We start from the raw sequence: 16,588 nt of genomic DNA on the forward strand, positions 1-16,588 counted from the left end.
GACTACATATATTCAATATAACAATTAAAGAAGTATACATAATAAGTGTGCCAAAATGTAGTTGTGTGTAGTCATAATTATTTGAGGTTATAAGGTGGAGTTAAATGGTCTGATGGCCACAGGTGTGGTTCACTGGCGTATTGGGTGGAATTGGTCTATCACTGAACAAACTTCTGTGACTGACCAGCATGTCATGGACTGGGTGAGTGGAACTGTCCAATTGTCTTGATCTTAGACAACATTGTCCTCTCTGACGGTGGTGTCAGAGAGTCCTACTCCATCCCACAACATCACTGGCCTTGTGGATCAGCTTCTTGAGTTTGTTGGCATCAGTAACCCTCAGCCTGATGTATAGTCGCGGAAAAAATCATTAGACCACCCTTGTTTTCTTTAATTTCTTGTTCATTTTAATGCCCGGTACAACTAAAAGTACATTTGTTTGGACAAATGTAATGGTAGCAACACCAATAGCTCATAAGAGTTTAATTTCAGAGCTGATATCGAGACATTTTCCATGTTTTCTTGATAATAACCAAAATCACTTCAGTTCTTACATCAATAGCTATGGCATTGTTGACACAAAAACAGTGCTTTTAGGCATTCCATGTTTTTTCTGTCTGTTTTAGTCACGTGATACACACAGGAGTTAGTACTTGATTGCATAACCATTGTTTTTGATGACTTTTGATGGTCTAATAATTTTTTTCTGCGACTGTATATACACAGAAATACACATCTACTCATGATCAGGCCTCTCAAGTAAATGCCATGCATGAACAACCAGACTGTTTCACTGCCGCATTCATTCATTAACATGATGTGGAATATTACAATAAGTCATGCTATTTAAAAAAATAAATAAATAAATCACGGAAACAAAATGCTGTTTTGACAGTGAACAGTTATTGAATAAAGATGAAGCAGCTGTGGAGCACTGAGTTTAAATGTCACAGATTCATAATTTATCCTGTTCCTTCCTCTGTCTTTCTCATCGTATTTCCTCATCCTGTCTTCCTCTTTCCCCTATCACCTCCTCTTCTCCTCCTCTCCCATCCTCTTTGCTGCTCCTGCTTCTTTTCTACCTGTCGTTCAGGCGTGTGCGAACAGACTCATGCATCTTTGAAAGAGGAGAACGACTCACTGCGTTGGCAGCTGGACGCCTACAGGAACGAGGTGGAGCTGCTCAGGAAGGAGCAGAGCAAAGCAAGCCGACCGGATGACGACTACACACACTCGCAAATGCACACACAATCCTGAGGCACAGATCCAGCTGCTGCAGCAGAACATGCACAACATGCAGCAGGTAAGTGTCAAACGAATGTGTAACCGGGGTCGATAAACATGATCAACATGATATACTGTAAGTGAATTCAGTTTTGTTTTGTTTTTTATGTAACCTTAATTTAACCCAGAAAGACCCAGTGCTACTTTTGTGGCAGTTCCCAATGAAATTTTCTCTATACTTCACCTTTCTTAAGTGATTTATCACAGTTTATTGTAATATTATCTTCTTTATTTACTTTTTTTCAGCGTAAATCATGTATTTTCCTGTATTTAATTTGGTGATCATGCAGATGTTCATAAAAACTCAGACTAAATTCAAAGGTTATTACATCAAAACAGAAAAAAATGAGGAAAAAATTGCTTTTTCAGCAAGAATTAACTAAACATAGAAATAAGTGTGTCCATCCACTGTCATTGATCAAACTCCATTGGTTTTACTGGTGAATCAGTGTTGTAAAAGATGACACTTTTGTCCACTTCCAAATGAAATTTTCTCTACATTTAATGTTTCTAAAGTGATTTATCACCAATTATTGTAATATTGCCTTTTGCATTGTTCGTATAAATCATGTATTTTCCTATATTGGTGAATCCATGTTCACTACAGAGCCTCTGAACGTCCAAATGGGTCATATCTGATGATGATAAAGTACATTTTACACCAATTATTTACATGTATTGATAGGATTAGTGGATCAACAGGTATTAAACAGTTTATATCAGTAGATGGTTTTGGTCGATGGTAGATCTTTGGGTCTTTATGGGTTATCCAGGTAAAATCCCACTAAGATTAAGGACCTCTTTTACATGGGAGTCCTGGCCAATATAGGCAGCAGCAACTACAACACACAGTTACAAGATTACACAGTTAAAACACACAGACACATTCAACAATAAACAGTTAGTAAAAACAACATTTAAAAGCAGATTAAGAAAAACAAGTGCAAGTTATGGAGCGAACCTCAAGAACTCTCAGTTTGGACTTAACCCTGTAAATCCTGAACCATTAAATCATTGACAGAAAATTCCAGTTCTTTGAAACTGGAGCCTTTATTGGTCCTTCTGAACAACCAAAAAAAATTCTTTCAAATATCAATTTCCATGTATGATTTTTAATTTTGTATCATATTTGATACATCAGGTCTCAATGCTCAAATATTATCATTTTTAAACAAAAAAAACATAATGTAACACAAACATGTTTAACAAATTGGTCATTCTTTCTCAAAATTGCCAAAATTTTGCCTCCTGACAATCTTGTAGTGTCCCTGGAAAGGCCTCTGGTGAATGAATTCCTTCCCCTGGTGGATTATCCGTGTATTGTATGTATCTAATTGTATACATCAGGTTTTTCAAGAAGAAAAATGTCACACTGATCATGCAGAGGGCTTCAAAACTCATGTATCAAATAGATACGGTCGACATTAAAGGTTTAAAAGTGCTCAAAGAAATTAAATCAGTTAGTTTCTTTCATCTATACTGAACAATGGCAATTACTCTGGCAGCCTGACAGTCACATCTGTTGGTTAGATGTGTTGTCACCTGGAGTTAGTTTTAAATGATGAACTGAACAGGTTTTTAGTTACACAGGACAAGGCTCATTAGTCTGGATACAGGAGCTCAGGTAGAAGGGTTCTGTCCTCGTTTTGTCGCGTCCTGGTCCCAAGATTTGTGACTTTTGATGTAAGGAGCAAAAGAAGCCAGTGAAGGGAAATCAAAGAAAAGTCACATAAGCTGTTTAAAACAGATGTATAGATATACATTTGCCACTGGTCTCTGCTGTTTGCAATTCAGCTCTTGCCATGTTGATACATGGAGTAAAAAGTGACCATATTTGGACAAAAGGGGGTGTGAATACTCAGCCATGTGCCAGCAGTCATGGGTGGCTAATGCTAAGCGTGAGCCTACTGACCTTGGTTAAACAGAGAACCTCATGATACACTACACAACCAATTTTTTGATCTTTATAGTGAAACCTAATAACCTCAACTATAGAGGAGCTGGAGCCGATCCCAGTAGTCATCAGTGGTATTACAACAGTAAGAAACATCCACTTTGGGTTAATTTTGGAGCCAAGGTCCTTCACCCTCGTTCCATATACTTAATTACTGCTTTTGTAACAGTGCAATCATTAGCTTAGTTTCATAGACAGACCATGTAAGCTGATGGCATTTAATTCTAGTACTTCGACCGCATCCAGATAAGTAGGTTTTACCATTGCAGAGTCTACATACATGCTGAATCTAAGTTCATTAGGTTACATTATGCAGTGGGACTTAAATAAATATACAGTTGTGGAAGAAATTATTAGACCATCAAAAGTTATCAAAAACAATGGTTATACAATCAAGTACTAACTCCTGTGTGTATCATGTGACTAAAACAGACAGAAAAGAAAACATTGAATGCCTAAAAGCACTGTTTTTGGCAGTACAATGCCATAAGAACTGCAGTGATTTTGGTTATTATAAAGAAAATCATGGAAAATGACTAGATATCAGCTCTTAACCCCGTAACGCCTGAATCATTAAATCATTGACAGAAAATTCCAGTTCTTTGAAACTGGAGCCTTTATTGGTCCTTCTGAACAACCCACATTTTTTTTTCAAATATCAGTTTCCATTAGGGATGCAAATTATCGATTAATCCATTAATCATTAGTTGGTTGACCTTATCAATTGATTAACGATTAATTGATAAGCGGCGATTTTCCTGAGAACCTGAATTTCTTTTTCAATACGGTCTATAAGAATAAAAGCTAAATATTGTTTATAAACTTGAATATAAACCCAGGTGTGAAATATTTCAAATGTAGTTTTACATTATGGGACTCCTGACATTTTTGGTCGTATTCAGGGAAAAACTACTGCACAAGTACAATAATTATCATTTGGCCAAACTGCATTTCCTATAAAAAGAAAAGAATTAAGGGTTCTCCCAAATAAAAAAAAAAAAGTCCCACATCTCCTTTTTCTCTCCTACAGTCGCCATTGCTGAGATAATTAAGCAAAGCACTTAAAGTGTCAAACTGCTTCAGATGAGCTGCAGCAGTATGTGTGTTCATGCAAAAGTTCAGATGTGCGTTTATCAGGAAAGAACAGGGAGGCCAGGGTACTCAACTTTCCCCAAGCAAACAAAAAAAGGGAGAGGAAAAAAGAACTACAACAGTTTTTCATTGCTGACTCAGACCTTTCCCATAATCCCTCACTCCGCTGATTTCACAAACCAGTGCAGAAAGCTTTGTCACAGCATAGTGTTAGTAGTTTGCCATGAGTTGGAATAATTTAACTTGACTTCCTGTCTTTCCATATCTAAAGTGACAGCACTGATAGAATGAGGCACGGTAGATAAAACCACATTACACACACACACACACACATATACACAACCTGCCCTGCTGGGTTGTAAATGTGTTGCTTACTTGACTTCTAACAGTGTGAGAGAATGTTACGCTCCTGTCACATTTCATTTGTCACCTGCTATTGTTTTTATTGCCTCAGTACAGAGAAGCTGCTGTAATGAACAAATAAGTACTTTACTGGAATAGGTCTAAACATATATGTTATTCTAATAAGTAATCATGTAATTATGGAAGCCACAGTCATTGATATTAAGACCAAAACAGACCCAACAGCATCTGTCCTCTGCATCATGGTGACAAAGTGTAGACAAAAGAAGGACGATGTATTTAACACAGACTAAATGAGACATTTAGAATGTGAAGTGTCATAATGAAGTGTGCCACAGGCAGTCCTGAATCACAGCTACGACTTATCATCAATTGAGGTGTGACACAAACAACATCGCCTATGTAGCCCCATGACTCAGCATCATCATCAGCTTGTCAACAGAGACATAAAAAGTACAAAAACTAGTTACTGGTTCAGAGTCTAAAACATCATTCCTTTCCTCAGAGACAGTCTCATATGGACATATTACTGACAGACCTTGAAAAATAATGGATTAGTATCACATTAGAACATTAAAACTTAATCACTATAACAAGATCTTTTTTTGCATCAGGTAAATTGAACCTTGTGGGTTTATTATGTATTATGTATCACAACATTATCTGCTGATAGTTCAGTCTGTGTGAGTGAGGTACTATCAGGAAAACACAGTTGATGATATCACTATGTTGTATTAATTCCTTTGTTCTGTCTTTATGATAAATGTGTACATGTGTTTAGAGCTGCTGCGATTGATTATTTTTGTAATCGATTGATCTATTGATTATTTCTTCAATTCAATTTGATAAAGAGGTTATTTGAATCTAATAAGTATGCCAAACTGCAGCAGTCAGCTCTTTCCAGATTTTGTTTGAATCCACACACACACACATACATGCACACAGAGGCCACTTTGCATTCATAACATAGATGTATAATATATATATGTGCACTGCAGCATACAGTTTATTAACTTGCTAACCACTTAAAATGGAGCTAACAAACAACTTTGTGTTGATCCTGGCATCATGTGCATCACAGTAAGTGTCCTGTGAATACAACAGTGGAAATGAAGCTTTGATCCAGGAAAGTTGTAGTTGATTGATCTTTTTAATTGATTCAAGATGATTAGTCGGTTATTCATTTCAGCTCTACACATGTCCATGTCTTCCAGCAACTCCTGGATCTGCAGGAGCAGCTGAGGAGTAAGGAAGATGAGCTGGAGCAGGCCAGAGAAGAGCAGCGTTACCTGGAGGGGGAGGTGCTCCTGCTCCGTGAAAAGGTGTGTACTGTACCGCCGTCGCATTCTCAACCTGTTGAACAGTAAAGACAGAAGTGGTCAGTGAGATCTTTTTTACACCCTTGACAAAGATGACAGTGACAGGATGTTTAAAAGTTTATTATTCTTCACATCAGTGTGTACCTCCAACTCTACATATGAGTTCACATGGAACATAAATTTGTATCATTTAGGTAATTATTTTTAATGCCTGATGGGACACAACATTGGTGAACTGATGGTAAAAACCTGTGCATGTGTGTATTACAAAATCAAGCTATTTCACTTGACTATTTTGAGTGGATTTCTCAGCAGCAGCTTTTAAATGTAGCAAATCAGGGATGTTAGATCAGCTGATCAGCTTTAACATGAGGACTGACTGATAAAGTGGTAATTATGTAAGCATTAGATAATTATTATTGATGATCTCATTCACCCAGAACCTATTTGTGAGTGTATTTGTCAGCAATTCAACATTTAGTCCTGATAGTTTATGTACTGCAATCAGCAAAATGTTCAGCCCGAGAATCTGAGTGATTGACAAGGGTCATGTTGTGACTGCGTTAGAGCATCTCCAAAACTGTAAGTCTTAATGGGTGTTTCCTGCAGTGGTTAGTACCCAATATGTGGGAAGAGAATGTTATAGCCACCAGCCTACTATTGTGTAAGTCCCCCTTTTTTGCCACATCCTCCGTGACTGAAGGCCTGGACTCTAAAAGACATTTGCACCAGATGTCTTGGTCTGTAGGTTATGACATGGGGTCTTCATGGATTGGATTTGTTTGTCCAGCACCTCCCATAGATGCTCTATTGGACTGAAATTGACTGTTGGTCCTTGGCCCACTTTTGGTTGGTACTAACCACAACAGACTGAAAACATTTAATAAGGTCTGCTGCTCTGGAGATGCCCTGACCCAGTCATCACATCAGTTTAACCTTGGTCAAAGTCACTCAGATCTTTACACTACCCACCTTGTTTCTCCCAATGCATCAACTTTGATGACTAAGGCAGAATCCCAATTCACCCTTGGCCCTCCCCTTACCCCTACCCCTCTGTTTTGCACGTACACCTGGAGGGGGAGTGTTGTCCCGATTCTCAATTAGACTGAGGGCAAGGGCTAAGATGGAGGGCTGTATAGCTCTTGAAACTGAGATTTTCCAGGACCACACTATGAATGGAGGGGTAGGACAAATTTCCCATTATTCTGTTTGAATCATTGGCAAGATGGAGGTAAACACAGCAAAAAAGTGCAGTAGTGTGATGAAAGAAACACAAATGTATGTATTTTCCTTGTAAACAACTTAACCATTTGATCGATCGTTAATGCCGTTTCAATGTGTTATAGATCGCATTTCTGCGGTTTATAATTGATAGCCGCAAAAAGATGACCAAAGCCCATGGAACAGAGATGGTTACAGCTACTGACAGCATGAAGAATACTTTCGGAAACAAAGTTTTTGCATCTGTTAATAGCAGCATCGATGACTGCTGATGACTTAACAGGTCACGAAGGGTTGTCCCATTTCATAGGAGAATGTTTCAACCCCTACCCCTTGCAGCTCCATTTCAAGGGGTAGTATCAAGTGTGAGGGCCAAAGGGTAGGAATAAGGGGGAGGGCTAAGGGATGAATTGGGATTGGGCCTAAATATGCACGTGCTGCCTTATATCCCACCCACTGAAATTGGCCATTGCAGCAAAATAATCAGCATTATTACCTCGTCATTTGTTTGTGGTCATATGGTTGCTCAGTGCCCATACTGTACTGTATAACTGATTTATTGCATTAATAAACCAAGAGATAATAATAAGTCAATGCTGTGTTTTCAGTAAAACCAACAGAAAGTGGTTTTGTTTCCTACCTTAAGATTTTTTTTTTTTTTTTTTTAGAGCGTGCAATTGTCGATGTATTCTCACTGAATTATGGAAATTGACTTCAGGTTTCCTGCAATCTGTTTCTATTGATTCTCGAAAACACTTCTGTACACAACAACTGCTCAGTTCCTTTACATTGGAAAGCACATACAGGGGTAATAAAATATTAAGTTTGATTGACTTAATGCATCCATCAATACACATGTTTGCTGGAAGAAGAACAGACTGGGGAGGTAAGAACGATGAGGAGGAGGATGAGGATGAAAGAGTATTTTTTTGATATGTCAGGTTAGGTTTATCATTCAGGTATATATGCACGTATAATCAGAGCTTTGGAGAAGGTCCAAGTCTAGCATTTCATACAAATGCAAATCATTTATATGACATTTAATATGAGTCCAAGTCAAGTTCATTGAGATTTGAGATAAACCAAGTCATGGATTTAAACAAGTCCATGTTAGGAGTTAAACTTAAGTGCAAGTCATGTTTAATACATGTCCAATTTAACCATTTAACATAAGTCGTGTAGAAAAGGTTGTTCCATCCCAAATCTCAGGTCAGATCAGGTGACTTTGTGCGAAGTCCAAGCCAAGTCCCATGTGATTTGAGAAAAGATCAAGTCAGGTCTTAGGTCCAGTCAGGGAAGTTTGTGTCAAGTCCAAGTCATGGGTGTAAAAAGTCCAAGTCAGGCATTTAATCCAAATCCGCATCAGGATTTAAACCCAAGTGCAAGTCACTCATTTAATATCAGTCCAAGTTAGACTTTTAACCTCAGTCTAAGTTGAGTCACAAGTCTTCTGGGGATGGATCATATCATCCCAACTAATCTGAAACAAGTTCAAATCAAGCGTCAGGTCAGATCAGGTGAGTATGTGTCAAGTCCCAGTCAGTAATTTTACATAAGACCAAGTCGAGTGCTTAATACGAGTCAAAATGGTTCATGTCATCCATAGTCTCAGGTCAAATAAGGTAACTTTGTGTTAAGTCCAAGTCAGTCATTTACACAAATCCAAGTCAAGTCCCATGTGATTTAGGAAAAATTTAAGTCTCGGGTCATATAAGGTAAGTTTTAATCAAGTTCAATTCAGGCCTTGAACACCAGTCGATGATGTGTTTCTTTAGAAGTGAAAGTCTTACATCCAGTGATTTCAAAACTTCTAGAGCTCACACTGTGAAGCCTCTCTCTCAGATTTACATGAGAATGTTCAGCCCTTTCACTGAACTCTCTGCCTTTACACAAGCACAGACGTAGCCCTGACTGGGCCTTTGCCTTCAGGCCTCCAGCTGTGTACACGGAAAGTATTTTGGACTCCTGCTGAGAAATGAAAAGCATCAACTGCCCTGTGTATGTTTCCGGGCCAATTAGTCAGTCATATCTTTCTAATACGGTACTTTTTTAAGTTATTCACAGGCTAGTCATACATTTGGAGGATGAGTATTTGTTTTCTTAGCTGGGATGAATAAATCAAAATGACTTGTAGCCTTTAATCAAATCTGGTCAAATGTCTGGAATTTAATAACTTTTCCATAAAAACAGATGGTTCGAGGTAAAGTACTTAAGCCTGTCACTGTCTTTATGGATGGTTTAATGAGGAAGAGGAAGGAGTGAAGAGTGTTTTGTTGATGGATAACTGCATGACAGGTTGTGCAGAGTGTTGCAGCAGCTGTATGTTTAGTGTAGCCTGACTCAGGTTTGACAGGTTTAGTTTTGTAGTGCCCCATCAGCTACTACATTAATTAAAGTCATCAAGAAATTGAACTAGTTGAATACAGTAGTTATACAGTTATACACATAGCACTTAATGAGATGAATTAATCTTTTTCATTTTGACTTCCCTATTTCCACCTGAGCTGCTTTTATCTCGAGTAAAAAAGGCCGTAAATCCAATATTCATGAGTGGACAGTCAGCGCCCTCAGAAGGACTGTTCTCACCTTACATTCTGTCAGTATTGTAGTCATTACTCAATGTAGGATTAAGGGCATTTTCACATGTACCTTGTTTGGTCAGGTATTTAGGACTTTTGGTTTGCTATGAGGTTTGTAGATGTGAATTTGTTGTGGTCTAAATAGCCAACCAGTCTTAAACATGTATTCTGAGTCCTTCTGGTTTGTTTACAGTGAGGAGGAGTTCATTTAAAGCAGTGGTTCTCAATCTTTTTCTATCGGGCCCACCTTCGGAGGATAAAAAAAATCTCCAGGCCCCCCTCAACCCCAACAACATTGTAACAGTGGTGCAATTATAACTTTTATTGAAAGAAACAGCAATACTGTAACAATACTTTTTGCTTGAACAACGCAAATAAACTCAACCAGACTGCTCCCTGAGACAATATTTTTCCAATAAAAATAGGAAATCTGGAATAATCTTACAACTATGACAATAAAGTTACTTCTTTTAGAACATCAAACAAATTTTTGTAACAAAGATGAACATTTTAACAATATCAGTAGCTGCAGTAAGTAATCTCAGTGAGAAGTGCAAACTGTACAAAATGTGCAAAAACAGAAACATTGCACAGTTTTCTTTTCCAGTCCAATCCTTGTCCATTCTCCAAACCTAAACTGTTTGTCTCGTGTAGTGACCATGGCAGTAGATTTGTTTGTTGTACGCCCCTAAAATGAGTCCAGGGTACTCCAACACTAAAACATTAGTTCCACCTGATACATATTCATGCCCCCCCCCCCCCCCCCCACAGGAGGTCCACCCCACAGTTTCAGAAACACTGCCTTAAAAGAAGTTATGCAGGCTTATAATCACAACAAAAGATGAAAAAAACACACACACAAAAAAAACAAAACAATGGAAGATGTTATAAACTAATTAAAGTCAAGAACAAGGAGATGCATACATTATTAATGATGGCAGGACATCATGCACAGTTTTATACTTTGCTTCAGTAGACCAAATTTATACAAAACCCACAAACTTCCATGATTATCAGTTCACTAGCGCATCTTTGTGGAGATTTGGTCCAATATTTATGTTTTGTTAGAATTTTTTTTATTCTTTATGCTAACATGTAGCCATAATGTAAGAGGCAGTCAGTAAACAGATGGAATGACAAATGAACTGTAGGTTTGTGCAAGTTTATTATGGAGTGTTGTGTTTTTTGCATTGATGTAGCTATCACAGAAATAGCAGGCCTTTAGGCATGAAGCACACATTGACAAGATAAAATTTTAATTCTCTTAATATTTAACATTAATACTGAATTGAAATACATAAGCTCCCAGTGGGTTGGAGAAAGGAATGAAACAAAAGGTTGAAGCTTTGAATCAGACAGCATTAGAGTTCATTGTATTTGATTACCCTCCATACCTAATCTATACCCTTTTTTTCATTTGTGAAGCATATAATACGTAATCTTGAAGGAGTGACGGAATGAAAAGCTAAAGCATTGGAATTGAGATTTGACAATGAGCCTGTAAAGCCTAAGAATATATCTAAAAATACTGCTACTACTACTACTACTACTACTACTACTACTACTACTACTAATAATAATAATAATAATAATAAGTGGTCCCAGGCACAACAAACCCTGCCCTTTGCATATACTTTAGCTTATTTTGGCATCGATCCAGCTGATGTCATCTTGTCTGTGCATGTGCTGATGTCAGCATATCAATTATGTGCCAAGTTTAAATTAAAATTACATGAAATTGATGTCATTGGCAATCTATAAAGGCAATTTGGTATGAATTCAGCCAATAGTTTTGCTGCTAGGAACATGTGAATTTTTGCCCATTATAAGTAAATGGGGGGGGGGGGGGTGTATTTAAAAATTTAAAAAAAAATTGAAATTTGACCTACTTTTTCCAAATGTAATGACATATTCTGGGTCACTGGCAATCTATAAACCCAATTTGGTATGAATTCAAGCAATGGTTTTGATGCAACAGACGTTAGAAATTTCAGCCATTGTAAGTAAATTAGGAAAAAAAAGATTTAAAAAATTCAGAAAAATAAATACGGACTTGACCTACTGTTCCCAAAATGTAATCAGATCTATTCTGGGTCACTGGCAATCTATAAACCCAATTTAGTATGAATTCAACCAATAGTTTTGCTGCTAGAGTGTTAACAAACAAAGAATCAAACTAGAAGCACTCGGAGAGTGCAGAACTCCGCCAAGGCATATCCCCCGATCACCACCAAAATTGAATCATTTTTTCCTTGTACCAGTATCAACATTTCCTGAAATTTTCATCCAAATCTGTCCATAACTTTTTGAATTATCTTGCACACGGTCAGACAGACAGACAGATAGACAAACAGACAGACAAACCAACGCCGGCAAAAACATAACCTCTTTGGCGGCGGTAACAAACCAAACCAAAAGCAATACCCTATGCCTCCCCTTTGGGGGGTGGGGTAATGATAACAAAATAAACTAGAAGCACTTGGAGAGCGCAGACCTCTGCCAAGGCAGGTCAGTGCCCTGGATTTGGATGAAAATTTCAGGAAATGTTGAAACTGGCACAAGGAACAAATGATTAAATTTTGGTGGTGATCGGGGGTGGGGGGGTGGGGTGCACTGATCTGCCTCGGTGGAGGTCTGCGCTGTCTTTTCTAGAAAAGCACTCTTAGAGTGCAGATCTCTGCCAAGGCAGATCAGTGGCCCCCCCACCCCCGATCACCACCAAATTTAATCATTTGTTCTTTGTTCCAGTATCAAAATTTCCTGAAATTTTCATCCAAATCCATCCATAACTTTTTGAGTTATCTTGCACACAGGCAAACAGACAGACAGACAAACAGACAGACAAACCAACGCCAACAAAAACATAACCTCCTCGGCGGAGGTAACAATTGTACCTAATTACATTGAGTTATTTGTGTCTTAATGATGAGATCATAATAACAAACTTCACATATACATCCATACATTTCTCAGTTTCTTCATAATACTTCCCTGTATTTGTTAAAATTATACGTTATTCTTGAGTGACGTGAGGCTGATCTCACCTGCCTACATTTGTGAAAGGTCACCTGATGTCACCTCCAATTTTTTATGGGAATATGCTCTGAACCAGAGTCAGAAACCATGAGCTGATGAAGTGAGCTGCTAACTAACTCTGTGGTACTACTTAGTGTTTCTACCATGGTTTTGTTTAGTTTGGTTTATCCTGGGTCTGGTGAGGCAGGAGGGTGGCGTTATTTCTCTTTAATTTTTCTTTTAATGTCATATAAATCCGAAGGAAAGACCGAAACAGACAGGTAGTTTGTCTGTCTTTTGTCCTGAGATGTGAATTAAAAGGAATTCACCCATAAAACAGTTCACTCCATACTGTAAAAAACTGTGTAGTGTTAGCCAGCGTTGGTCAAATGGAGGTTAAACAGTCCATTTGTTGGGGATTCTTTACAGTGGTAGGTGAATAAACACGTGGTGTGGTGGGCATGCTCAGAACAGTGTGTGTGTTGGCAAATGCTCTGTAATACAGAGGAATGATAAGTACAGTATCAGACTCACTTTCATATATCTGTCAGCACAAAACCTTCAAAGTGTCTTTCCAGTATGAATATTCTATTGGATCAAGTAATTGTTTTCCCCAGGGTACGACTCTAATGGACAGATAGTGTTCTATTGACTGATGTCTAACCTTTTTCCATACTCCTCTAAGAGAGCCATCTGCTGTTCATAACACTTTTTTTTTTTTTGCTGTGACTGACTGGCCCGTCCTGCTCTGTTTCTGTGTCTGAAGCTGCTGAATAACAATGGGGAGGCTGTGGAAGGGACCAACGGAGAGCTACATGAAAAGGTAAAAACTGCACTGCAGAGCAACACTATAACACCGGCACACACAGTGGGTGCACCTTGTGAAAGCTCTGGAGGAAGGAATTAATGTGTCTATGATTTGAAGCCAGACCAGTGATGCCTACACATATAAAGAGGAAGCACACTCTGGAACATGTCACTGATTGTTTTGTATGTATTTTATTGTTATGATTATTTTTTTTTTTTTTACGTATGCTCATGTTATCCCTTGACATATTTGTTCATTAGAGACCATTCTTTCATGTCCGATACTGATGCTGATATTACAAATTTCAGATTTGTTTCATGCAGGTATTTACTGATCTGATACACAAGAAGAAGCCTGAGCCACAGACCATGTTGAAAAGGCTCTAATTCCTAAATGATTGATGATCTATTTTTTTTAACCCATAAGGACCCATTATAACTTTTTGTCTATTCCCAAATTAAATTTTCTCTATTTGTAACCTTTCTTAAGTGATTTATCACCATTTATTCTAATATTATGCTCTGTATTTTGCAGTTTTAAGTGAAAATCAGGTGTTTTCCCGTATTTAATTTACTGATCATGCAGATGTTCATCAAAGCTCAGATTAAAGTTTAGTGTTATTATAACAAAAACAAGAGAAAACTCAAGAAACTGAACTGCACAAGAAAGGGAAAGGATTTTTTCACATTGTAGTGTTTGTTTTTTTTTATCTAGTGAGTTCATCTCCTTTATCTTTAATGGAATTCCAGTTATATACAACATGAACCATAACCCATAAAGACCCAAACATCCACCATCGACCCAAACCATCTACTGATCTAAAATGTTTAATACCTGTTAATCCACTAATCCTATCAATACATGGAGGGGATCTATGCCATTTATTACGAGGGTCTATTATAGTAAAGGGAGAGCCTTGGGCAGGAAACACATCACTTGACTGCTCACTAAACGACCAAAAACATTTTTAAAGTACACCTGAATGCAGATTATACATGGTACTCACAGGCTGTTTAATGTGTAACTCGTTTATATAAATATTATTATTTTTTACGTTATTTTATGTGACCCCTATCATCTTCTCCGTGTGAGACAGTGTGTGTGTGTGTTGTGGTGTGTGTGGTGTGTGTGGGGGGGGGGGGGGGTGCACCCTAACACCCTCTATTGACAAGCCGCCATTTCAGGGTTCTAAGTATATGTCAATTCTAACATTACAACAGTATGATCACCACTTTCAGCCTCTTACATCAGTCAACCCAAGTTACTATGACAACAGATTCATCAATTATCTCCATATATACATTTAGACGGACAGCAACGCATACTGGCCATCTTGAGAAAAACAAAGACATCAGTATTGTATACCTTTTATGCACCAATTATGTACTATAATCAGATGGTAAAGATTTTCTACTAAAATGACAATGGTTGCTGAACATTTTTCAACCTTAAAATTAGTTCTGAAATTATAGTAGTAATTTCAAGTCATTTGTCTGTCAAAAATACAATTATTTCTTGTTATTAATTGTCAGATTTATTAAGTTGATATATTTGACCACTACTTGTGAATCAACCCTTCAAGATTCATCACTTTTTTGTGACATTTTATAGATGTTTCAGATAGCATGAACTTAACTGCCTATCCTAGCTACTATCAGCTGAAGATACCAGTGTTTGTTATATGTATATGTGTTATACCAGTGTTTTTCAACCAGCCTCAAATTCAAATGGGGTCCCTGAAATTTCTAGTAATTGATAAAATTTTTAAAAACTTACTAATAAAAAATATATGGTGAATTGAAAGAGACAGTCACAATCCATAAAAGACATGATAAACTGTGAAGCTGAAACTGAGGCACTGTGGTACTGTTTATCTTTCAAATGTTCATTAAGATGCTGCATCTCTTTCATAATTCATAGTCTGAGTTCTTGTTTGTTCAGTATTAATTGTCAGCCTTGTAAATCCAAGCTGGACTGACTGTACATATCCTGACCAAGGAAAATAAAATTCTCCCTTTGGGAGACCCTGGTCTGCATTTTATTGAATGTTAAAGGAGGCTTTCACAGTGCTCTATTCATTTCAGAAGGCATTCACAGTGCACCCACTAGCATTTCAGATTACATTAGATAATAATTGCATTTCTTCTTATCATGCAACCTATGGTATTTTGTATTTTTTCTTAATATTGAAATATTGCATCAGTGTATCCCTGATATTTAGATTCCTAGATGTGCAATCATAATCACAAAGTGTAATAATCAACAGTAATCAACAGTGTGCAATAATTGCTGTAATTACCACTCAGTGTCCTCTGCACTTAATTAGGTGTGAGTGTGTGTCTTGACTGAATGGGATAGTGGCATTGGCTGTGTGTGTTTTTACTGTTTTTACTGTTTAGGTTTTCATTGTTTTTTGTTTTTTTTTCCCCTATTTAATACTATTTAAATATTTAGCATTTCATTTTTTTTTTTTTTCACATTTGTTTAGTCAAGCAGTACCAACTCTATAAAGCACATCAGAATTTCGTTGTATGCTCTGTGTACACTGTAAAAAATGACCCTAGAATCAACACCAAAAAGTTGTAAAATTTCAACATAAAACAAGTGTAAGTGAAAATTACTTTATTTGAAAAGATTTTTGTGTTAACAATAAAATCAAGTATAGCTGTTGTTTTACGGGAAGAATATGTTAATTAACAAAACCAGATTTGTATGTAGAAATTATGTATTTCTATTGTTTTGTGAAAATACAACTGTAATTGAAAAACAATGTGGTGCCATTTAAATTGCAATGTTGAAATAACAGCCTATTCTCATCCTTTTTTTTTTTTTAATAAAAAAGTAAATTAAACATTTTAAACATGTACCACTGAAATCCAATGTTAATATACATGTTTAAAATGTTAAATCTTGTTTGATGTATTTTTTTACAGTATTGTCTGATAACCACAGT

General features: G+C 37.2%; 1 pseudogene; it reads left to right on the plus strand.

The window, feature by feature from the left end:
• Positions 1-13,922, plus strand: part of LOC115412054 (ecto-NOX disulfide-thiol exchanger 1-like) — a 61,902-nt pseudogene extending 47,980 nt beyond the window's left edge.
• Positions 13,923-16,588: the final 2,666 nt, after the last annotated feature.

Source organism: Sphaeramia orbicularis, chromosome 21 (assembly GCF_902148855.1).
Source record: "Sphaeramia orbicularis chromosome 21, fSphaOr1.1, whole genome shotgun sequence".
NCBI lineage: Eukaryota > Metazoa > Chordata > Actinopteri > Kurtiformes > Apogonidae > Sphaeramia > Sphaeramia orbicularis.